The sequence below is a fragment of the Protopterus annectens genome, chromosome 5.part0, assembly GCF_019279795.1.
Source record: "Protopterus annectens isolate FY-2018-M chromosome 5.part0, PAN1.0, whole genome shotgun sequence".
Lineage (NCBI taxonomy): Eukaryota > Metazoa > Chordata > Ceratodontiformes > Protopteridae > Protopterus > Protopterus annectens.
The window spans coordinates 1556601879-1556627801 of NC_056735.1; the positions used below are offsets into that span (position 1 = coordinate 1556601879).

At 37.9% G+C, this 25923-nt stretch overlaps 1 long non-coding RNA gene across 1 annotated transcript in view; it reads left to right on the forward strand.

The window, feature by feature from the left end:
• The window catches only part of LOC122801773, a 436281-nt gene that overhangs the window by 318865 nt on the left and 91493 nt on the right, over positions 1–25923 (forward strand). The window contains exon 4 of the long non-coding RNA XR_006364799.1: positions 1247–1692. This is a non-coding gene — a long non-coding RNA (uncharacterized LOC122801773). The remainder of the gene's footprint in view (positions 1–1246; positions 1693–25923) is intronic.

A 25923-nucleotide genomic window follows, 5' to 3' on the forward strand; every position in this document is an offset into this window, starting at 1 on the left:
TAAATGGGAAGAAAAAGGGGGAGTTCCAGTAGTTTTTACAGCAGAAGAATCAGTAGATGTATCACAGAGAGAAGATTATAATAGACCTACACTGCTCACAGTCTGTTGATAAAAGTAGAACTTGCAGTGGCATTCTTCTCTTATCTGACCAATAATTTTGGACATGCAGTCTCTAAGCCATTCTATATCATTGTCCTTAAAATGTGTGAAGATATTAAATGGCATAAATATAATATGCAGTTGCCAGCAAGTGAAGGAGAGGTTGGCTGTTAATGAACAGAGCCTGTGAATTGTGTGCTGCTTACTTGTATTTCCAACCTTGACAAAATTACATCTAACACTTTGTAAGTCTAACCTGGCAGACCCACTGGATGTAGGGCAGTCTGCATTGCTGTTGTGTTTTCCTTCTCCCTACCAGTAATTATTCACAGTTGCAATCCATTGAAAACAAACAATGAGGGAGTGTCTGCACTATGTTTACCTGTGCTACACAGAGACAAGTATTTCGGACTCAGCAATTCTAACAGATCACACCTCATTTGCATATTCAATGTGCTGACAGCCCTGAACCTACACCATAAAAGGGAAACCATGTAGCTAGGGAAACTGAAGGTGAGGAGACTTGTTTATGTGAAGAACACATAAAAGAGGCTATTACTTTGGGATATATCTGCACAGAGAATTACTGAACTTGAGAAGGTATTCTTGCATTTTGTCAGCTACATACTGCATATGCTGAAATGTAATTAAGAAAATATGTTTAATAGTTTTATATATATATATCTTTTTTTTGATTAGCAAAGGCTTTTACACTTTTACCTGTATGCATTAGTTAGAAGTGTACTGATGGCATGGGTATGTTTGCCAGGACATTTCACAAGTATACATGATTGGCAAGGCTTAACATGGAATGTTCAGTGTTAAATCTGTAGACATGTTTCAGGGACAGTTCATTTGATAGCATTTTTAGCATTTCAAAGATGGTTTGTTAGAAAAATGTGTAATTTCCCTGTTCTTTTGGGGGTGTGGAGCAAAGCTGCATTCCTGTTATGGCACAAACAAGGATATGTTGCTATTGTTACTCTCCTTTTTTTGCATCCAGCCTGTTGTTTGTATTTCAGATCTCTAAACTGTTTTATTTTGCTGCAGTGTCTAATACTGAAATGCTGCCTTTTATGTTTTGTCTGGAACAGTTATTTTGTAATTATGTGATACTTATGTGCATTATCCTTCTGTTGTCTTTTAGGACACCAAGGACTATGTCATCCAGGTGTCAAATCCCAAAAAAGACCCTTCACTAATCCTGAGAATCGGGTCATTGTTGAAGCTTTAGTTGACATGGTGCCTTCCTGCTTGAGAAGAGACATTGAGATATGTCATGTAGAATGCAAATTTGGCAGCAGATCATTGGAAACATTAATGCAGTGGGTGGCCACAGTAGGACATATGACCTGGTGTGCCATAGGGCCACTGACATGATCTCATCTGCATGGAGAAGAGCAGCTGCAGTGACCATTGATCAGATGGGTACTGGGGGGAGGGCTGCTACAGAGGCACCACTAACAGCATATAAAGAGTTCCTGTCCACTGTCAGGGATCCAAACATCTTCCAGGAAAGTGCAGAACAGCATGTCTTTGACATTGGTACTATTGTTTCAGTGACAGCAAACATGTCCCAAGAGGAGCTTCTAGGTATGCTTTTTAATCTCAGTTGTTAAATACTGTTGTGTATTAAAACAATCTAAATCAATATGTTAGTTATGTTTCACTCTGTGTTACTGTTAATTGTGATGATGTGGTCCTTACCTTTCACTTAACTTCTTCCAGGGCCATCGGAAATCCAGAAGATACCATCATCTGTACATGGTAAGCCAAACATTCTTATTTCAGTACTGATGAGCAATTCAAAGAAATATTTAGTGTGTGATGTTGATGTCAGGACTGTTGTGTGTATTGCTGTATTGTCTAATAGTGGCAGCATTGTTATTTTGTTAGCACATATTGGACTATAGTAGTGTAGGTAGTAATTGTTTCCTCTTTGTTGCTTGTTTATTGCTTGTTATCACAGGTGATCCTGACAGCGGAAATGTGGGACTTCTACCACATGATGTCAGAGTATCAGCAGACTCTGATGATGATGCGGGCTAAACAGAGGCACAGTCAGGGGGGTCAGAGGCTGAATCTGACACTGAAGTTGACATACAGCCATCTCCTGAAATTCCATCAGACACAGCCAGTAGGCCTACACCTACCCATTCCAGTGAGCCCACAGATATTGGACAGGTGAAAGGCTAGACAATCTATCAGGGAAGTGTGGTTACTGTGGCTTCAGTGCCTGGTGACTCTGGCTGTAGCCAAGTGTGGGTGAGGTGCCAGGCAGGAGAGTTGTTAGGGGTGTTCAGTGGATGCCTGCTATCCAACTTCCACTTGATCCAGGTGTCTCTTCCTGTGCCACTCAATTTACATTTAGGGCCATCAGAAAGACACAGGCACATTCCCATAGGTGGTCCAGAGAAATGCTTAGGGCTGTAGATATGGCACAGGCTGACATGTGTGACTGCCTACACCATCTTACCAATTTAATGGATCAGATGAATGGCACATTGGAATGAGTTGTTTCTGCGATGCAATGTCTCCTGGGAGGGGGATGACATCCTCATGGGTGTAGGGCAGCCACATCATCTGCTGTTAGCCAACATGACCATGCCCAATCATGCTTCCATAGTGGCAGGACTTCTACTGCTCCATCAGTGAGTGAGCTGTCCACACCTAGACATGGCAGGTTATGCGGTCGTGGTCCTCGGCATACACCAGACATAAATCACATTCAGATAGCAGCAGTGCATCTAACCTTGGGCATGGGCATGCCAGTGCAACTCCTGGCAGAGTCAGTTCTTGTGGTTGGTGATGGCAATGATAAACTGCCACCTCTACCATGTATGCCTCACACCGGTCTGAAATATCAAGACATAGAACTACCATAGAACTTGACTGTGTTCATGCAGACCCTCACACACCCATTTCACCTGGAGGACACCTACAGGAACACAGAGAACAGTAACATGGTTCAGCCATGCACCTTAAAACTCATTTGTCTTAATTGTCATTTGTTGCTTTATCCAAATGTCTACCTGCTTCCTTTCCTTACTCACACACAATCACCAACCTTTTGTGTCAGCCTAGGCTCCCTCCCCTTCCAACACCCTGTACAAGTAATGATAACTGTTTCATATCCCTGTTTTGTATCTTTTGGATTCAGGGATACATAAGCTTTGTGTCTGATGCTCAGGGTTCATAACTGACTTAGTGCTTAATATATCTGCATTTGTGATGTTGAACTGGTAATTGTACTTTTGACTTATATTGGTCTTAGAAAGTTAGACAGTTGATAGCATCAAAATTTTCCAACTTTATTGTGAATGATCTTGTGAGGGTTGTGAAGTCTGAAACTGCAATGTGTATCATTACTTTCTAACTTCTCTTTTAAATATTTTCCAGTACAAATGTATAGTGCTAAACTGAGGGCATGCAGTGACTATCACTACTTTTGAGAGGTATGACTGTGAATCTTTTGATGCCTGAGGCCTACTACTTAATAATGGACACATAAGTCAAATAAGTCTCTGCTGTCACATGTTAAGGATACTTCTGAACAAATCTCCTACCTTTTACTTGCTTATACCACCAAGTAGCAACATGTAAGGATATGCCAGTCATTCCTATTATTGCACAATACACACTAGGTTTAACACTTACCCTGTAAATGCAGCAGTTAAAACAGTTTTAGTTTAGGGCTGACTCTGTCTGATGCAAGCAGTACACAGCCAATACATGAGGAGGTAAAGGTTGTGAGTGTTGCCTGGTATCAGTGTTACTATATGTATGTGCATAGGTGGAAGGTTTTAGGCCCTTAGGTGGTGAGTGAGTGTGCTATGCCCAGGAACCATGACTTCAGCAGCCCAAACACATGCTCTATGATATTTCTGGTTTGAGCATGTGCCTCATTATGGTATTCTTCAGTAGGTGTGTGTGCATTCCTGATGGGAGTTATCACCTCATCAGACATGGGTCCAATGCATAACCTACATCCCCCAGTAATTGACCCTGTGGGATATCCCCCCTAGTGAACATCTGATACATTTGGGAGGTGTGCCAGATATTGAGTCATGGTAACTGTCAGTGTTGCAGCATACATATTCAAGATTATTCCCTTGGCATTACACATGACTTGCAGTTAATAGAGTGAAAGCTCTTTCTATTAAAGTAGAAACTTCCCTGTTCTCCAGGTGGTAGCTTAATGTCTACATGTATGCAAAATTGGCACACAGTACTTCAGGGTAGTGTGCAGGGTAGAACTCCTGCATATCTCTGGCCCTATCCTCCAGAGTATAGAGAAAATATATGTGGTCACTAGCATGTTGGAGCATAGCATTCAAGAACTGATGGAGGATCCTGGATGCTGATACATATGACACCCTAGCACATCCCCTTTAGGTCTCTGAAAGGTACTTGTATCTAGGATTCTAAGTGCTACATATACCTTTATCTCCACTAGGATGGGTTCCCCTAGATTTGCCCTGGTTCTAAGTTGAGGACAACAGCAATTGCAGAGTTCCTGTAGTGTGTCTCTACCCACTCTGTAGCTCTCTACAATTTCCACATCAAATAGGTTGTGATAAGTTACCCGGCAGTCTGAAAAGTCTTCTCCTTCTTGGCTTTGGTCTATTAGAAGCAGTAGCAGTATAGACTTCAACCTGTTCCACATACACATGAATTAAAGCAACAGCAGCCCCTAACATTGTTTCTGTGTAGACTCCTTTCCATGTTTATATTCCAGTAGATTTTGGAATTCGCAGGGAAAACCAGCACTGGGTCTGTACAGTTGCTTTATAGTTTGTTGAATATCTCCTCCATCTTGGATTGGTTGATTAGCATACAAATGAGCTGTAATTTGCATGTCACAGCATTTACCTTGATTGTGTGGTTGTGCATGGCTCTACATGGTAACTGAAATGATGCATTACTGTGTAGGCTTTATTGAATTTGTCCACTTCTCTTTCTCTGATTCATATGAAAGGGAATTATGACTGCCTCTTCCATTCTTCAGAAATCTTATCCTCCTTATAAGATTTGATGAAAAGGTTAGTGGTATTTCCAATTCTCCCTGCATGCCTTCTGCAGCTCAAAACCCCTTCCATGTATAGACTGGACCAGCACCATTGTCCCAGTTTATATAAGTATATGTTTGGCAAATAAGTGTTCTTGTCCTTCATTTTTTTTGGTCCTTTCATCTCCCTTGGGTATCTATAAAATGTTTTTATTTTTATTCTTGGCTGAATGGTAGATTCAGTCCTTTGCTTTTCATTTCTTTTCTTTCTGGTTTGGGAGCAGGCAAGCTGAGCACAGACTAACTAAGAATTTCACGTGTTCACAAGTACATGTTTTTGACAGGTTTCTGCAAAGGAGTTTGCCACTGTCCCCACACAGCCATGGAGCTGATGTTATTAAGTAAACAAGTGCATGTATGCAGTATCCCAGTCAAAGGGTTGGATAGAAATGATTCTAAACCATGCACCCATACAAAAAACATATTTTTGTTTCTTTGCTTGAATGCTGTTTCAATATTTTTCCAATTTGAAATATTTGTTTTTTTTTTTTTTTTGTTTTCATTATAGTGGCCTGTACCATTCTACTTCTATGCCACTCTCCATTTTTGCCACCTTATTTGAAAACTATAGTAGTGTCTGATTATTGGTATACTAAAAATATTAAAAGTAATTTAACCGAAGCATTGGCAACCTGTTGTAGATTTGAAACTTTTGAATCTCATGACTCTGAAAAGTACAAGTCTTCTAAAATACAGCAGAGTACAAAATTCATTGTTACACATTAACCAGTTTTTTCGGAGGTGGATGCCTCCTTGCACCTATGATGTTGGGGCCTGCATCCCCGCACCGCTCTCTCTCTCTCTACACACACACACACACACACACACACACACACACACACACACACACACACATACACACACACACGGCATCACATTTGCCACTTTTATCACTGTGTTATTATTAAGTGTTATTTGGCATTGATAATATTGGATAAAACTTATAGTTCCATTTTGCATGGATACTTAATCAGTATGATAATGGTCTGATTTTTGCCACTACCTCAGTACATGCTCTGAGATACTGGTAACCCATGTAGAGTTAAGGTAATGGTATAACTATGTTGCATGCCTCACCACTTTGAACACCACATCTGTGAGCCAAAGAAGAAATGGCAACTTGTTCTGATGTAGGAATAATCACTTATAACAAGCCTGAAAACTTCTCAAAACAAATTTCTGTGTAGTGTCAGCTCACTTGATCTACTAGCTACTAGCTCAAATAATGGAATCTTTATATTGTAATTTTACTATTTCTGAAGTCAGTAATAATAGGTAGAGTCTGTGTGGAATTGCCCCTATCTAGCAATGGCTAGGAATTAACAAAATTGGAGTATGAAGAGTTTATTCAGTGTTCTTGGGTTATTTGCTTACAGAATTAAAAGCCATTATGTGCATATATTTGAAGACTTTGATCACACAGAGTACCATAACTATTCGCACTAATTAAACAAAAAATAGTTTATATACTGCTTTATTGTTTCCACTTAATAAGGAGGAGGATCAGGATTCAGTTATGCATTGACAAAATGAAAATACAGCTAAACTATACCATGCCAAGAATATCTGGCTGGTTTGAAGTCTAAGAGGACACCCTATCAGAAGTATGAAACCCAAAAAAGTGTTGAGATTATCAAAGAAATAAAGCAAATGCTGAACCTCAATGTAATACCATTAAAATGTTTGTGCAAGAGTGATCTGACCCCCTGCACTCCCTGTTTCTCTGCTTCTTATTTATACAGTACCCAAGACTGCTGTACCTCAGAGTATGGAGGGATACTCTGAAGTGGCACAATCACAGACATTGTATTTATGTTGCCAATATTCACACATACTGTTTCCCCTTATACAGAGCATCACCTTTTTGGAATTTCAACAGGAATTCCTCTAAAATGGCTAAACAATAAGAGTATGTAAAAATGTACTTGATTGGACAGTATCTGTTCTTTGTTTTCAATTCTGTAATAGGCTACATAATTGCGAATCATTTCTTTATTCTGATATATTTTTCCAATTTTTTAATAAGTTTGTTATCAGGTGCCCATTTCTGGAGCTACTGCAGCAATGAGGTCTTCTAATCCACCTGTTAAGATGACCGTCATGGATGTGACCTTTAGATTAAAAGTATATACTACGAAAAGTAATTTCTTCATGTAGGAATATCTGCACATAGACTGCAAACCACCACAATGGAACATCTATGTCAAATAGCATTGGCTTACACAACAAGCCAGAATTACACAGAAAAATGCAAGCCACATGCAGAGATGACGCCAAATCCAATGAAAAGTGTTACCTTACAAGGATGCCCTTTATATTTTGCATTGCATTAAAATCCAAGTCCAAAATTCTTAAAAGAGAATTAAAGATTCCTGGCAGTTAGATGTGAGCATTACAAAAACAGTTTCCATGTAAGATACATTTAGAATATCCTTATAATAGCCAGTGGCTACATAAATCTATAATGGGGTGATCTGTTTTTAATTACACATATGATATTATTGCTGCCAGTCAGAAACAGCAGTAAATGAGTTCTGCTTTGCTTCAAGGGCATGTCAGAATTATTTTGCTGTTGACAGCTCTGAACTGACTTATTTCCACTGCTACGCACTTTAGCTCTGTTTTCAGGGAAATGTGCAGCTTATTTATCTGCAGGCTGCAGACATTTCTGTGGACAATTAAATGACATTAAAAGCAGATATAATTTTAATCCTAAGGAGTTATAATATGGTGAAATGTTTTATGTAAGCAATATATTTATTTTATTTATGTATTTGTCATTTGTTAACCGGATTAATCCAACTGATCCAAAGGCCCATTTTCAGTGCAAACCCAAGGAGAACAGCTCCAACATATACCACAAATTACATAAATTCAAAGTTGTACAAATAAAAATTAACAATTACATAAAAAATGTACATGTTAGTATTCCGTTGTATTAAAGAAAACAATCTTGATAGGCAATATATCCCAGACGTGTTGCTATTTACATAAATATATGTACAATGAAGCAGCTGATAGCTTCTTGTTGGGCTGATACTATTTATTTATTCAAGCTATACACCTAAGAGATATAAGTTCAAGGGTAGGCAGAGGTGGATGGGGGTGGTGATTAGGCACGGTTCTGGCATGGGCAGAAGCTTGAGTTTCCAAGGTAGTTTTTCAGTTCTTTTTTGAAGATGTTAGTGTATTTGATATTTCAGATATTTGCGGGGAGTTTGTTCCAGGCTTAGGACACTGTGCTTTTCTAAAGTAGTTTGCCTATGTTCTTATTATAGGATCATAGGAGGTTACTAGGCTATTGGCCCTGAGGCCCTTATAAGCCTAGCCAAGAGTTGAGCCCATGTTTAGACAAGTCAGCACCCAGGTTTTCATGTCAAGAAGGAGTTGGTTGGAGCTACAGAGAGTAGGAGTAGGAGTAAAGAGGGATACTAGAGAGAAGAGAGAAGGACAGGCCAAAGGTTTGTTAATTAAGGAGTGAGTGACTTGTAGCTAGGATAGAAGCAGTAGTTGGAAGAATTGTTTTAGAGCAAGGCAATGGTGAGATTTGTACAGTTGGCTGCTGGCAAATCTCGCTATATTGTTATATGTTTGCTCAAGTTTGGTTATTAAGGTGGCTTGTAGGTGTGTAAATATAGGAGAAGCGTAGGGAAGGCAGGGAAGGAGGAACAGTTGTGCCAGAGACAGGATTGTTTTTATTTTTATAGAGTAGTCTCAATTTTTGATGTGTCTTTTTAATACACTGGTGAATATGTAGGTTGGATTTTAATTGGTCATCAGTTATGGTGCCAAGTAGCTTAGTGTGTGGTTCAGGTTTAATAATAGTGTTATCAAGAGATGAGATGGTGAAGGTGGTTTTATGATGGGAGAGAGAGATTTAGGAATGAAGAAAAGGAGTTTAGTTTATTTAGGGTTATGGATGAGTTGGTTATTAGTAATCCATTTTTCAGTGATGAGAAATGAGCTTTGAGTAATAGAGTGAAGGTGAGTGATGTTATCAGAGAAGGAGATAAGAGTAGATTCATCAGCATATTGTATAAGGGAGGAGGTAGAGCAGGATGCATGGAGGTTGTTAGTAAAGATATTGAAATGCAGAAGCCCTAGAATACAACCTTGGGGGACTCTGATCTGGATAGGTAGAAAAGGGGAGCAAGTGGCTTGCCATCTAAGTGACGGTAACCTGTTAGTAAGGTAGTTGGAGAACCAGAGAATAATGGAGGTGAAGAGGTTGAGATCAGATAGTTTATTTAGTAGTTCAGTGTGAGAAACAGTATCAAAGGCTTTTAAAAGATCTAGGAATAGACAGGACACCAGTAGGTTTTTGACTCTAACCTCTGCGACAGCATGAGTGAAAGACAGAAGGGCAGTGCAGGTACTGTGATTTGGCCTAAGGCTATGATGAGTGGGGATCAGAAGGTTTTACTGAGTTAGGTATTTGAGAAGCTGATTGTGTATGCATTTTTCTAGGATTTTAGAGAGTGGGGAGAGAATGGCTATGGGTCTAAAATTAGAAGGATCAATGGAGTTACCTCCTTTGTGTAGTGGTATGGTATAGAAAGATTTCCAGATATCAGGGACAGTAGATTCTTTTATATGACCCTCTCTTATTTACTCTTCTTTATCTGTCTTTCTCTCTGTCACCCTCACTCTCCAGCCCAAAAAGACATACACAATAGTAATATATAAAGTTCTTTGTACAAACACACACACACACACACACACACACACACACACACACACACACACACACACGCGCGCGCACATGCGCACACACGCACACGTGTACATGCGCACATGCACACACACACACACACACACACACGCACACACACGCGTGCACGCAAACACACACAAACTCACATGCACACACACGCACACACACGCATGCACAAACACACACACACACACACACACACACACACACACACACACATGCATATACAATGCACTACCATACTAATTTGCAAAGATAAATCAAGTGTACTGTGTTGTACATTATAGCTAAGAGTCTTAGGTTACACATAAAGACACTTACGGGAAGAGGGACATAGATATAAATTATTTATTTAAAAATATGCATTAAAGTCCACAAATCACCACACAAAATTCATTTTCTAGAATTTAAAACAATGATATTCTGTAGTAGGCATTCTACAAAATCTTATCTCAATTTTCTTTCAAACCAATAGGAACAAAACTGAGATAAAATAATTATACCTCCTGGTGCATTTTGATTTAATATCATCACACATACACAATTAAATGGGGATTTTTCTCATGTTATATATAATAGCTGTGAGTTTCAGTTAGCTTACGGCCTTATTATACTTTTTGTGTTGATATACCTTTTCTCACTGTTTTTTTTTTTATTTCTTCACAGGAGTACACCAGGGGGCTCCTCTAATTACACCAAAATGGCCCATTCATTTCAAGGGGCAGAAGTCAGACATCCCCAGGACAGGCTAGAGTCCTACAACTCATTCATTCATGTCTAGGTAACCCAATTTGTCCATTCATGTCCCAATAATGAGAATTCGGTAGTAGAAGTGGGCTAGTTCACTGTTACTATGGAGTAGCTTACCCCTGCCAGAGTGGAGTATCCCTCTCCCTCTTGGCAGCTCTCCAAACTCTGCTACACTCTGCTTCTTGCAGGGAATGTGTCTCTGCATATTGAATCTGCTAGCTTTTGCACATAAACACCATAGCTGCAAATGTCCTGCAGACCCATACTTTATGAGTGCAACACCCAATACTCCCACCAGATGTTACCCAAGTGGTGAGCCACAGCCGGGTGCATCTCCCTCGGCAGACAAATTGTCAGCATCTTCTCATTCTCATCCTCCTCTGCCATGTCTATCAGCTGCCCAAGCTGCTAATCAAAGGTAGGTTGTTTGGGCTTTAGTGTGGGATTTATCTGTCTTCCTTATCCAGGCTGTGTTTTTTTTTATTCTTAGTGTATTCAGGTACCGGGGATAGAGAATTGCAGTTCCTTTGACTCCTTTTGCCATGTTTTCACATTTTAATAGTGTAAAAAGAACATACACTAATGCTTTCACAAAGAACATACACTAATGCTTTCACATGTCTGCATATATTTATTTTAAACTGCTTCGTTTCTTCAGTACTCAAAGCCTTCTGTCTAATTCCACAAGAGTGTAAGACTTTTTTCCCATCACATATCACAAACATTCTCACACACACAAACCCTAAATCTTCCGGAATTCTAAATAAATTCAAGTATAGTACACAGAATCTAAAACAGTTAATTTAAAATAGCATACTCTAAGAATTTTGCTCACAAGTGCAGATGCAATAAAGCCTACAGCTTGCTAAAACTGTATGCACGTCATGGTGCAACGGCACATGGTAGCATGACGATTTGTATTCAGTTAGTGGCTCTACACACATTATTGAGCCAAGAAAACACAGTAAACATTGTGGCATGCTAATTACAACATAAGCAATTGAACTGTATGCTAATCAACCAATTCAAGATGGTGGAGCTATTCAACAAGCTATAAAGCAAACATGTATAGTCATGCAAGTTTTGGTCTGGAATACCAAAACCTATTGGAATACAGTCATGGAAACTACTCTACACAGAAATAATGTTAGAGGCTGCTCTTGCTCTTCTGCATGTGTATGTGCAACAGGCCCAAGTCCATGCTGCTGTTGCTACTGCTAATAGATCTTGGCCAAGACGTAGAAGGGTGTTTAGACCCCATTTAACTTTTCATGGTCTGCATGAGGTGGAAATTGTAGAGAACTACAGGATGGATAAGTCGGCAAACTGAGGAGAACCAATATCTGTAGTAACTAAGGTATGTGTAGCACTTAGAATAATAGCTATTGGAACCTTCCAGAGACCAACAGGGGATATGTTAAAGGTGCCACAGGCATCAGGATCCAGGATCCTCCATCAATTCCTGAATGCTATGCTACAACCTGCCAGTGACTACATACATTTTCCCCCATATGCTTGAGGACAGAGCTACAACTATGCAGGATTTTGACCCTGAAGCACACTTCCCTGAAGTCCTAATTGACATAGACTGCATGCACATTGAAATCAAAGCACCAGATGGGGAACAAGGAAGGGTGTACACAAACAGAAAGGGCTTTCACTACATTAACTGCCAGGTCATGTGCAACCCTAAGGGAATCAACCTGAATGTCTAGCAATTACCACAACTCCCATATCTGGCACAATTCTCAACTCTATCAGAGGTTTTCTAGGGGTGATATTCCGCAAGGTCATTTACTGGGTGATGCAGGGTATGCACTTGAACTGTGACTGATGATGCCCATCTGGAATGCACATACATCCACTGAAGAATGCTATAAGGAAGGACACACTCAAATATGAAGTATCATAGAGCATGTGTTTGGGCTGCTGAAGTCACAGTTCCAGTGCATAGGTACATCAGGGGGAGCCCTGCAGTACAGTCCCCGTACTTGTGCTGACATTTTTCTGTCTGTGCTATCCTTCACAATGTTATCCTGAGAAAATAGCTTCAACAGGAACACCAAGGGGAAGGGGCACACATCCCACTACCAGTGGCAAAGTCACCTCAGCCACATGCAGGTGGAGAGTCAGAAGGGGAACCACCAGCCACTGTGGGTGTAGGTAGACATAGCCATGCACAATATGCCCTTGCCCTGGCTAACAGGCGATGAATAGTACACATGCTCACAACCTAAGAGGATACAACTTTCATCCTATGCTCATACATACAGTAAAACTGTTACTAGGCAATGCTCACACTCTTTACTTACCCAAGTAATCGCTATGTACTGCTAGCATTTCACAGAGTCAGCCCCGAATTAAAACAGTTGTAACTGCTGGACTATGAAGGCAAGTGTTGAACCTGGAATAAGAAAATAAATGGCTAAGAACTCAAAGGAATGGCAGATCCCTGCATACTGTTACTTGTGAATGTACCTAAGTAGAACGTGGATGAGTTATATAGCAATGACATCAATATGTGACAGCACTGACTTATGTCAATAGATGTGTTCTCTGTCAACTAATAAGCCTCATGCATCAAAGATACACATAATAAAAAAGTGCAAGAAAGCAGTACAATTCTCAAAAGAGCATCACAAACACATATATACAAACCACTTAGTCAGCTATGCACCCTGGGCATCAGAAAAAAGACTTATGTATCCCTGAATCCAAAAGATGGAATCAAGGGTGTAGCACAGTTATCATCATTTGCACAGGGTGTTGTTTGGGGGGGGGGGGGCAAGGCTGACACAAAAGGTAGTGAGTGCGTGTGAGTAAGAAAGACTGGCAGGCAGAAATTTAGATAAATTATGAAACGGCAACTGAGATAGAATGAGCTGTAAGCCTCACGAATGACCTATGTACCTGTTATGTGTGTGTGTGTGTGTGTGTGTGTGTGTGTGTGTGTGTGTGTGTGTGTGTGTGTGTGTGTGTGTGTGTGTGTATGTGTCTATATGGACACTCAAGGCAAAACAAGTGTGTGAGTGTCTGCAACAAGACAGCTTTGTGCTAGGTTTACATCCTGGCATGTTGGACAGGTGTGAGCCATGCATGGTTGAGGTAACAGTTCATTGTCATCACCCCTGACCATGAGAACTGGCTCTGCCGGGAGTTTCATGCCCATGATCAGATATGCTGCGTGCTACCTAAGTGTGAATGATGTCTGCTGGATAAGCTCTCCTCATGAGTACACTCAGGACCACAACCCCATCACTTACCATATTTGGGTGTGGGCACCTCAATCACTGATAGAGCAGTGGAAGTGGTGCCACTACAGGAGCGTAATTGGGCATGACCATGTTGGCTAACATCAGAGAATGCTGCTGACCTATATCTACATGGATGCTGTCCCCCTTCCAGTAGATGTTACATCACAGACACTGCCCATTCCATCATGTCATTCACCCACTCCATTGAATCGGCCACACTGTGGAGGCAGTCACTCATGTCAGACTACACCACATCTACAACCCTAAGCATGTCCTCAAAGGCACTAGTGGAGCATGCCTGCACCTCTATGATGGCCCTAAACATATGCTAAGTGTCACATAATGACACACCAACCACCTCACCCACACTTTGGCTATGGCCAGAGTCAACCAGCACTGAAGCCACATTAACCAAATTACCCTGCTCAAGTGTGTCACCATCCACCTTTCCAATATCTGAGGGTTCAGTGGAATAGGTATGTGTAGTGTCTGAGGGAAGTACATGAGATGGCTGAATGTCAACCTCAGTGTCAGATTCAACCTCTGCAACCCCCAGCTGTGCCATTGTTTGGCCACTATCATCATCAGAGTCTACCGATACTCTGACATCAGGTGGTAAGAGTCCTACACTTCCACTGACAGGATCACCTATGATGATAAGCAACAAACATAGGAATGAAATCAATTCTATACTAAATATTTAAAACAATCTACATGGTAACAAACTAACACTGGTCACACTATCGCAGATAGTACAACAATACACACATTCATTGCACCCACTTCACGTATACAGATAAATGCATATATCTGAAAAATGGTCATAATAATAAAAAAAAAATTGTCTTGTCATGTGCAGATAACTCCACACTTGGTAGGTAGGATAGTCCTGGAAGAGATGAAGCAAGGTAAGGATGCAAATTCAATATCACAATTGCAGTAACACGGGGACACTGAATACACATTTTTGCTTATATGTCTGTTAAGAATAGTTTTAACTGAAATTTGGCTAACATGTGCACCCACAGCCTATGTGTAAGGAACAAGTGTGTTGTTAGTCTATTAATTTACCAATAGGTTCATAAAAAAATCCAGAGGAAGCATTACTATACAAGCAAATCTTAAGACTTGCCATATGTAAGCTTACCTGGAAATTCCTCCTGGCACATACTTCTCCTCCCAGACACATCAGCACAGACATCAATCAAATGTTGGTGTGCAGTTTTCACTGAGCTTTCTGTCTCTGACAGTGGACAGGAACTCCTCATTTGGTGTCAGTGGTGACGTAGTAGCATCGTAACCTGCTGTTCATAGGAAACTCTAGCTGCTCTCCTCTGGGCTGATGAAATCATATCAGTGGCCCTATGATGCATCTGATCATAAGTCCTGATGTGACCCCTACTGCACTGACATCATTCGCTAACTGGTTCCAAATATGCATCCTACCAGACATATCCCCTTGTCCTCTCTCAAACAGAAAGGTGCCATAGCACCTGAATGCCTACACTATTATATTGCTTTCAGAGTCACTGATAGGGTTTTATGTGCATTTGTATGCTTGGGTGCCATAATCCTATGTGACATAAAGCAGAGGAGGATATAACCCAAAATATCACATAACTAAATTCCTGCATACTTACACATACATTTTTTTCAGCATGAAGCACTGGAAACACACATTTCAGTTGTTAAACTTGAAAGTTATGTGGTTGTACCACATCACATTCAAACACAAACCAATGTTTGGACCAAAACAAGGAATACCACATTTTTAATGCATTGTTTCCCACTGAAATAGTAGGATGACTACACATTTTCAAGAGAAAACTTCTTGAAACACAACTTTTGTTGTGGCAACACACAAATGGAGTTGACTCTCCCCACCCCCAAAACAACAAGCAAATGAAAGTTTGTATAAACCAAGGAATACCACATAATTTGTTATATATGTTTTCAACACAGTTCTCACAATGTGTACACATTTATAACAGAAAAATCTATTTTATATGGTTGCCAGTCACTTTTCACTGTGCCCACCACTCCCCTGGAGGTGTCTCTGGGCATCTTAGAAGCATAGCACTCTGTGTCATTCATGTAGTACATTACATTTCCATGAATTAATATAGAAGATTGCAAGATAACTTTAACAATAACACTTGTGATGAAAGTTAATACCCTATCTGGGAAATGTAAATCTCTGCCAAAAATGCCTATAACAAGTGCATACAGATAAAAGTTCCATTTTCTACTGCATATATAAAATTTGTTTTGTAACATATTACAAAATCTAGAATGTACTTGAAAAATACAATCATACCTTAGCAAGATTAAGATAAATCAAAAGGAAAAGCAATCTTCTGTTTTCTCCAAATACAAAAGTCTCCTCACCTTCAAGTCCCTTAGCTACACAGTTACCTTTTAATAGTGTAGATTCAGGCCTCTAAGCATGGTGAAGATGCAAATGAGGTGTGAACTCATTAGAATTGCTAAATACCAAACTTTTTACTTAGTATAGGCACTGCCTCGTTGTTATTTGCTAATGGATTGCAATGTGAATGAAAGGAGTGTGGGAGAAAGAAGACACAACAGCAATTCAGACTACCTTACCTGCATTGGGAGTGTCACCCAAGATACAGTTATAAAGTACAGAAGTAACATAAGAAAGCGTTTAAATGGAACTAAACAGCACACATTTATAATTTTTGTTCACTAATAGCCAAACTCTCCTGCCTTTGCTGAAAAATGTTTTTCACTGCCATGTATTTTTATCATACATTTAAAGGACAATGATACAAAATACACTATAGAATGTATGCCTGAGTGTATAGCATAGATAAGAGAAGAATGAACATAATACAAAGAGAGGACAGAGCTGCACTGATGCAAACATATTCATAAATGGTTGCGTGATGAATCATTGCACTAAATATGTAAGCCACATATGCAAACAGATGAGAGCGTACAAGTGTATATGTCTTGTTAATACTGTGGAGGAAATAGGAATTGCTTGAATGCACATGATTTGCTTTCCTGCTGCAAAGTTGTTTCTGCAGGAAGGAGAGATAAAACACTCCTAGTGTGTTTTGTAGGCTCATTAGTATGACCGTTTTAATCCAGAGTTGTGTAAAAATCTGTAACATATGTTAAAATGTACTTTGTAATTTTTTTTTAATATTAATATGTGCGCAGTGCTAAGCTTAGCACAAATATGGTGAAAAAAATAAATATTTTAAAATGAATGAAAATTGCTTCTATGATAAGGACAGCATAATGTAGAGCTGTGAATCAACTGTGTATGTAGCACACCTGATAAACATGATGAAGCATACAGCACATAGGATACGTAGGTCATGGTTCAAGTCCCACATTTTTCTTTTAATGAGAAAAATTAATAAACACTTTTTACAATAGTAATGTAAGTTGCGCTTCGCCTGTCTCATTTGCATATTGCTCACTTATACACAAACATGGCATAATGCCACAGACAATAAGGTGGCATTGTCAATTTCAAAAAAGATAAATTGTTACGTGTTTTGCTTTCCATCATCCAATCATGCCAAGTGTCACTGCATGGCGGTCAACTTGCTCCCACAACACCTGCAGACAATGAGGAGACATTGTCAATATCCAAAAGATACAGTTACATCTTTGGCTTCCAATTGTACAAACATGCTAAGAGGCATTGCACAGCAGTCATCGTGCTTCCACAATACTTGGAGTTCCATAACACCTGCAGACAACAAAGAGACATTGTCAAGTTCTACAAAGATAAATTCTTACATATGTGGTCTTCTATCGTGCAAACATGCAAAGCTGCATTACACGGCAGTCAGCACTCATACATAGAAATGAGAGTAAAAAATATACCTGCTGCCTAGCTCTCCCTGTGGCAACAGATATAAGTTAGCGGTCCCATAACAGGTGAATCAGGGTTTATTAATGCTGGTCCACTGTAAGTTATATAAAAATTAACAATATAAAATAATTATGCATAAAGATAACTATGTATAGCAGGTGGATTGACCACACAAATTATATCAGGTATATTATATGTGTAACTGTGGGTATCGGTACAGTTATGGTTCTACAATTAAAAATTCATTTTCTGAACTTTCATATCACAAAAATATATGGTTAAACACTCAACTCCCTGTGTCTTTATAACTAAAAAGCATGTCTGGCAAACAAATTCTCAGTGGCAATGAGCACACTGGACAGTAATGAGTGTAAAATACACTTGTTGCCCAGAATTCCCTTTGGCAATAGGTGTAAATTCATTGCCAAAATGTAGGTGAGCCAAGGTTCTAGTCTAGCACACTCTAAATTTTATTAATGTAATGCTGTTCCGCTCATTTTTTTTAAATAAATAACAATATAAAGATATATTATACATAACAATAACTATGTATATCAGTGAATATCATATGAATATGTGTTCTGTACTTTACATAGGTTTGAATCCCACATTGTACAAATTACTTTTATCAATGTATAAAGCCACCCAAAAATGTGTCAAGTTATAAAATCTATAAGCCCCAATACGCCTGAAAAGTTAAGTCATGTAACAGGTATAGCAGCATACAAGCCATAAATGAATGCCAAATGACACATTACCCTTTCTATTTCATTGTGTGAAGGAAGGTGAACCAATAGAAATATTACTATTTTCCCATTTAAGCAGAGACCTACATTTGCTCGTCACTTAACTCCTTGCAAATGGGGAAGGCAATAGCAACACTTCTTAATGTTTTGTTATGACACAACATTTCCAATATAAACTTCACTATGAATACCATAGTATCTTTCAGCTAGTTCTACCCTAGCATATATGCATAAGTAATTCCCAGATTCAAGTTGTATTCATTAAATGTAAATCTTGCATGCGCAAACATTCTAGCATCAATTTCTCAAACCAGTTGCTTGCTGGTGCTCTGTGTTAACAGCTAATTGGCATGTATTACTCTGTTTACTGCCCAATTAGTCTTCATCACATTATAATCTAAAAAAATATAAAAAAACACTTGGCACAGCAGCTGGATGAAACCAAACAAACTTTAACATATCACAAATTTATTCTTCACTTTCATCTCAACCCAAACTGACTTCTTCAGAACAGTATAATAAAATGCTAATGAAACTACAAATATATATAACAAAACCACCTATCCAAACCCAGAATTCTGTCACATAATTATTTCCAATTAAATCCAATTCTAATATATCAGATAAGCTGTAAAAAAACTAAAAAAAAAAAGTGAAAAAAATAATACATAATTTGTAACATTACTGGTCTAAAACAATGGTGGTGATGCTGCGGTAGCGTTGTCGCCTCACAGTAAGACGCTATCCGGTTCGATTCTCAGCTAGAGCATCTTCTGCGTGGAGACATGCGTGAATGGGCGTACCTTCATTGAAGGTTGTGCATCAGGCCTGGCAAGCTGGTATGTAAAAATCAACTGCCAATCATTAGCGGACCGGAGTTCCGCTGTGGTAACCCCTAACCGGGAAAAACCGAAAGACACAAACTGAAGTCTAAAACAATAATCAACTTATTAAACATATATGATTTCTCGTTTTGTTTCTGAGAAAACATTCAATATTAATGAGATCATTTAACCTAGAAGTTTTATCAGCCCCTAACCTTAACTGCCATAAGGTTTCCCTTTGTTCTATTTTATTTTTGTAATTCCCACCCCGTAGATCTTTAAACACAGGTTCAAGAACCGAAAAAAGAAATTTCTTAAAAACTTTAAATTCTAGAGTGTTTATAAAGGGAATTTTCAGTTTCATTTATTCCTTATACCATACATATGCTCGCTTATCCTATCTTTTAACTTTCTATTAGCTATCCCTACTTAAAAAGCATTGCAACCTGAACAAGTACAAATATATACTAACCCACGAGGATTGCAATTAAAGATTCCTGGTACTCATAAGGTGTGACTAATGTGACCCATATTAATAAAAGACCCTTCCAAAATATATCTACAAATGTTACAGTTCTAAGTGTCTGGCCTACAGGACACCCTACAATCTGTCTGTATATCAGTATGCATGTATGCCTTTAAGAAGCTTTCTATGGGTTTGCACATGTGTATAAATACTGAGCATGTGCGAGCCTGAATGACATTTTTAGTAAGCTGCTGAGATATAAGCATGCATGTTTGTGTAGTCTATCAGTTAATCAGTTTGTTTATATTTTGCACTGCTGCTATCTATCCTGATGTGTTTCTGTGAATTAAAGCATATAAACGAAGTGCCCAATTTGTTCGTCTTCAGTTGTAAACCAAGATGAGCGACATGGTGTCAGAATGAGGTTCCTTATTACATGACCAAAGACGCATTCCTTCGACTGCATCTTGATAGAACTTGAAAGCATGAAAAGGCAAAATAGCAATACGGCATATAAGCAATTTCTTTCCCTGGGAAAGAAATCACTTGGCCGCCTCCTTTACTTTACCATTTTCATCACTGTAGTGCGATCTCGGAGTTGATATATTTAAGTAGGGGGTGTGAGGGGCGAAGCCCCCCACTTTATGTATTGTTTTAAAGTTTTTATTTATTTATTTATTTGCTTACTTATTTTTGTGGAACAGCAATTTTTTTCCCTTGGGGAAAAAAAATCGCTGTTCTAAGTGTTTGGGATTGTAAGCTTTCACTTACATGGGGTCAATAAATCAGCATTTGCTTTTTTAAGCATTCGCTGATTTAATATAGACCCTCAGAATGGGATGCAGATTCAAGACCAAGAGGTACTCAGTTAATGATGGAGGAATATAAAGGAATGGATCATCCCTATTATGCAGATAACTCACAAAACAAGTCAGAAATGAATTTCAGGTATCAAAACTTGCCTAAATTATTTCTTACTCAAAAAATATAAAACAAAGTACTCAAAACACATTTCTAGTTAAACTAAATGTTCAAAACTAACAGCAAAAAATATACTGATAGTCTCACCACGATGAAAATGATGAAAAAAGTCCAAGTAAATCCAAAATTTGATACTTTAATGAACAAGAAAAAAGATGAGCGCTTTCGCGTGGACTCCTCCACGCTTCATCAGATAAATTGCAATAAAAACAGTACTGCTTAAATACTATATTAGGCGGGAAATTAAACAATTAGAAATCCAATTAATCAATTGGTTAAAAGCCATGGTAACTCTAATAAACATATTAGTATTGCACTCAACCGTTCTAACTCTATATAACATTAAAACGTTAAAAAGAGCGCTGCTCAAATAACTACATATGTATATACACTCATATCAAAATTGGAGTTAAATAATAATAACATCAAAAACAATAAAACAGTCAACATTTCATAACATTGTTGTTGAAAAGTATATAGACATCATAATGGCAGCAAATCACCGCTATCTTCCTTCTAGATTACAGCAAAGCGTTTCCGCTTCGCGACTCAAACCATCTGCGGAGCACATAGCAATATTGCAACCAACTCTCCCAGTTCCACAAAACACCAAGAAGAACACTGCTGGAATAATCTGTACATACCCATATGTTCATATCGAAATTAGAATTGAATTATAATAGAATCAAAAGCAGTAAAACAGTTATCTCTTTGTACCGCTGTTATTCAAAAAATAAATATATTAAACATCATGTTAACAGCAGATCACCGTTGTCATCCCTCTACATCAAGGCAAAGCGTTTCCGCTTCACAACTCAACCCACTCATAAGGCACTACATCATTAAAATGAAGCAAATAAAGCTTCAAGGATTAATTATTAATAATGTCAACCATCACATAAGATTTGTGACAGGCTATAAATATTCTTATAGATAACAGAACCACACTATAAATATTGAATGAAAAAATATTCAATGCTCAAATTGAGGAGTAAAAAATAAAAAATAATGATAAAATTGTAACCTTAAAACTCAAACACTATATATATAAGTAGACATTGTGATAATATTTAAACTATGAAACACATAAGATGAAAATATAAAAAATATATAAAAAATATAAAAAATATATATGCGGTCAACATTTATATAAGTGTTCTCCAATAGGATACCAAGCAACAAAATAAAAACATCAAAGGCACAACCAAAACAGACATAGGAGATGGATATATAAGAACTTGTGTCATCGTCTCCTATTGTCTAGAACAGGTTTGATGGTGACATAATTGTTGAGACCTGGGATCACATGGGCACTCAATCTCAATATCCATTTTAATTCTAATGTTGCGAGGTGATTCAATGGATCACCTCCTCTGTTATTATCCAAAACAACCTGTAGAACTCTAAAATTAAAATGGTGACTCTTATTATCCAGAATGTGTTTTGATAAAGCATTAAGTTCATTACCTTTATGAATATCATATATATGATTGTATATTCTGTCAGTTAATCTTCTTTTAGTAAGCCCCACATAAAATGCATCACATTTTAAACAAGTAGCTATGTAAATTAAATTCCTTGTATTACATGTAGCAAAAAACTTGGGTGAAAAAACCCAATTCAAAGTAGGATGTTTAAAAATTTGCTCCTTAGTAATGTATATGCATCTAGTACAATTATGAAATGGTATGTGCCAACACTAGTCCTTAAAGTTGGTTTGGACGGATTAGTAAAAGTCCAGTCGTTACAAAGAATCTTTTGTAGATTGTCACAATTTTTATACATAAAGCATAGTCTGTTACCTACAATATCTTTAGTAGACTGTTCCATAACAAGAACATTCCAGTTTTTGATAATAACTTCTTTTACGAATTTTACATCACTAGTGTATTTCAGAATATAGGATAACTTGTTACTTTTGGAATAACTTAATATTTTATAGCCTTGTGTTCGTTCATGGAGGTTTACTACAGCTTGAGGATAAATTATTGGACCTATAGTTTTGATTTTTATATCTCTCACCAATCTGGGTTCATAACCTCTATCCAGAAACAGATTTTCCATTTTGTTTGCTTCTTTCTCCAGTGTGGCACAGTCTCTACAGACCCTAGATAACCTCATAAATTGACTTTTAATAATCCCTGGAAAAACATGCCTAGGATGCATGCTATCATAAGACAAAAGGCTGTTTTTCCAAATGTTTTTTCTATATAGGGATGGCACAATCAAACCATTATCTGATAATGTTAGAGTAACATCTAGAAAGTTAATACTTTTATTCGATGATTCCATGGTGAACTTAAAAAACGTAGTGGTGGAATTCAAATACATAAAGAACTGTTCAAATTCTAATAAAGAACCTTCCCAAACAATTAGGATATCGTCGACAAACCTTTTATATAGTTTAATCTTTTTATAACAACTATTATTAAAAAGAAAATTCTTTTCCCAATGATAAACAGCTAGATTTGCATAAGTATTAGCACAGGGGGTGCCCATGGCAACCCCCCATTTTTGTAAATAACATTTGTCCTTGAAAATAAATAGATTATTACAAAGGACTGTCTCTAACAATTGGCTGATCAAAATCTGTTTATCATTGCTAAAATCTGAATTTCCTACAATCAGTTCTCTTACTGCTTGTAAACCATATTCATTGGGAATTGATGTAAACAAACTATTTACATCCAACGTTATCAGTAAATAGTTGTGGGTTGTAGTATCAAAGACCAACTCAGTTATGTCTTCTAATAATTGGTATGTATCTTTAAGAATAGAAGATATTTCATTCACCACTGGTCTCAAAAGATGTTCAATAAAACTAGAAATGGTGGAAGTAACCCACTTTTCACCTGAGACTATTGGCCTCATAGGTGTAGGTAATATACCTTTATGTATTTTAGGTAGCCCTTTTATAATAGGTATATTAGGAAACTCGATGTAAAGATAGTCATAAGTGTCTTTATTAATTTGCCTACACATAAGCATATCATAGATTTCATCATGTACTTTTTTGATGATTTTATTAACATCTGCAGATGTAACTACTTTATAAGTGGTGTCATCAGACAGGAGGGATAACATGTTGGTCACATAATCTGAGGTATTAAGTATGACTATTCCCCCTCCCTTGTCAGCAGGTTTTATAGTTAAGTCTCTTGTATATTTTAATTTATTAAGTGAGTCAAACTCAGCTATAGTGAGGTTATAATATAAAGACTTATTGCGTTTCCTAGAATAACCATAATAAAAATCTCTTTCACAAAGTTTCAAAAAGCATTCAACATTATGAGGTAAGGTTGGAATGAAATTGCTTTTTCTTTTACAGTAATCTAACTGTTGAATGTCTCTAGCAGAATCAACATGATCCTTAAGCAACAATTTCAAGGAGACCGAGCGACAAAAAAGTCTGAGATCAGTTAAAGTCTCACTTAGTTAATTTATGTTGGCAGGAATAAAATTCAGACCTCTATTGAGTAAATAAATGTCTGAATCTTCCAAAATATGATTTGAGAGATTAAATACCAGATCAGTTAATTTCTTGTCTTTCTCATCACTCCTTGTTTCTCTCCCGAGTACTTCCTCTTCCTGGGTCCTCGACTGTTCGAACGACCCCTTTTGTAAACAGTTTCCTTTATAGGATAAGGTAAAACATGTTGAATGCCTTGATCAGGAGCCTTAGGTCTGGCTCCTAAGGCACAATCTCCTTGTTTGTTCACAAGGGCTAGTTGATTGGGGGGTGGTGTGTCGATAAATGAGTCAAGGCTAGCAGGAGGAGTATGAACAGAAGCAGAATCTGGGAGAGTATCACGTTGTCTCATAACGTGAGCTGCTGTAGAGAAAGTAGAGTGAGCACATCTGGATGCATCTGTCACAAGAGGTCTAATCTGTGTGGGTGATTCATTGGTCATAGGACCATTCAAATGCTGGTTAGTATTATTTCTTGGCCAGACAAAGATCTGGCCTAAGGCAAAATCATTATAGTCCCTTTGTAGCTTACATTGTTTGATTATCTTTAATCTGTCACTAAAAGAATTTACTTGCATGTAAATATTGTCAATTCTTCTGAGACAAAATTCAGAGGAAAAACGTGTGACAATGTCTTTGTGGCTGGAGTCTATTTTAATACGCAAGTTGTTTTCAAGAGGTGCAAAATAATCAAGAAGCAGCTTTATATAACTAAAACCCAGCTCTATATTTAGATCTTGCCATTTCTTTAGTAGAGTTGGGTGACTATTACCATAAATCGGCATGCAAAACACCCTCATGCCTCTTGGTACAATACGAAAATGCAAGCATGCTTCTAGATGTTGTCTCTGCCAAGCATAACGTTGTAGTCTATATAAGTCATCTTCAAGTTCTTTACATAAACTGTTAAAATCAGACAGATTCTCACCATTTATTGATGTCATAGTTGAAGTATTAGTGTTAGAAAGGTCCAGAGCCAATAAAGGGTTTGGATTTTGATGTAACAGCAAATCCCATTTCAGTGATGTCTCCCACGTCTCAGGACGATACTCAAGTTCAACTTCTACTGATTCCATCATGTGCAAACAGCTGCAGTAAAGTCTTGAAGAATCAAGCAACAGAATGAATAAAAGGACCTGCAGCTGTGTAGCCAAAGAGACCACCGGTAAAACCAGAAAACCAACAGCAAAAAATATACTGATAGTCTCACCACGATGAAAATGACAAAAAAAGTCCAAGTAAATCCAAAATTCGATACTTTAATGAAGAAACAAGATGAGCGCTTTTGCGTGGACTCCTCCACGCTTCATCAGATAAATTGCAATAAAAACAGTACTGCTTAAATACTATATTAGGCGGGAAATTAAACAATTAGAAATCCAATTAATCAATTGGTTAAAAGCCATGGTAACTCTAATAAACATATTAGTATTGCACTCAACCGTTCTAACTCTATATAACATTAAAACGTTAAAAAGCACTGCTCAAATAACTACATATGTATATACACTCATATCAAAATTGGAGTTAAATAATAATAACATCAAAAACAATAAAACAGTCAACATTTCATAACATTGTTGTTGAAAAGTATATAGACATCATAATGGCAGCAAATCACCGCTATCTTCCTTCTAGATTACAGCAAAGCGTTTCCGCTTCGCGACTCAAACCATCTGCGGAGCACATAGCAATAT